The sequence below is a fragment of the Penaeus monodon genome, chromosome 32 (genome assembly GCF_015228065.2).
Source record: "Penaeus monodon isolate SGIC_2016 chromosome 32, NSTDA_Pmon_1, whole genome shotgun sequence".
Lineage (NCBI taxonomy): Eukaryota > Metazoa > Arthropoda > Malacostraca > Decapoda > Penaeidae > Penaeus > Penaeus monodon.
The window spans coordinates 18,355,039-18,356,133 of NC_051417.1; positions in this window are offsets into that span (position 1 = coordinate 18,355,039).

The window sequence follows — 1,095 nt, forward strand, 5'->3', positions numbered from 1 at the left end:
CTGCATTCAAACGTCTTCATGAAAAAGAGAAAACGAGAGGCTGCACTAAGCTAGCTCTGGAGACCGAAATAAAGCACGATATGATTACAGAATCATAAAACTGGATGAACATATTATCTTGAATGGTTCTTATGGAATACTTGACTATTTGAAATTACATGTAGCTCCTTTTGGGATAGTGTTTAATAAGTCTTGTGACAGACTTTCAGTTCAGACAAGGACTATGTGATCTTGTAAAATGTTCATATTGTGATATTTCTTGCTGCATACCTCTAAATAGTCATGAGTTTAATAATGTTATTTCCGTTTATTATACCATCGTGCTTATTATCAGAACGACAATGAAATTGGTACGCCCTGCCATGTGACGTTAATCCTCCCCCACCTATTTCGATTTCCTTGCCAGTTGTATCGGATGTTTTCATGTTATTTTTTATGTATTTTAGCAACAGAGTATCTTAGTATGATCTGCCCACGTGTTCTTCTCGCTCTTCTCTTAGATTTACAGAAAAAACATTGGTATTCAAATGATCTCAAAAACTGTATCTTCATCGCCTGCTGTGTTATCATACTCAATTTTACATATTCATGGCCATACCAAAATCAAAAAAGCTATTTGCATAATTTACAGCGTGAATATTTTTGACATAGGATACGGTAATAGTATACAACAATATGTAATGCCAAAAATATCTTTTCTATATAAATCATGATCAATTCCACCCTGTGATGTTTTACACCGCCCACCAGTGATTTTCATCGTGAAGTAACGTATTCTTCTCATAAAATAAACTGAACCATTTGAAAAAAAAAGTTAAAATAATGAATAAATAAATGGTAATAACAATGATGTTATTCACTATAATAATGACATTAATCATAACACTGCAACTGCAATCCATGCATTGGTCAGGTAACTGAACTGCTCCTTGACAACTGTTTTGCTATAATGTCTGCAAAAAAGGCTGACCAGTCTTTTGGATCTCAGTTTTCTACGATATCCTAGATCACTAATAGAATACAGTGGCTACATGCACTCTTGCCAATGTACAAATAACCATTGTATTAATATTTACCATCAACTTTAGTGACCTC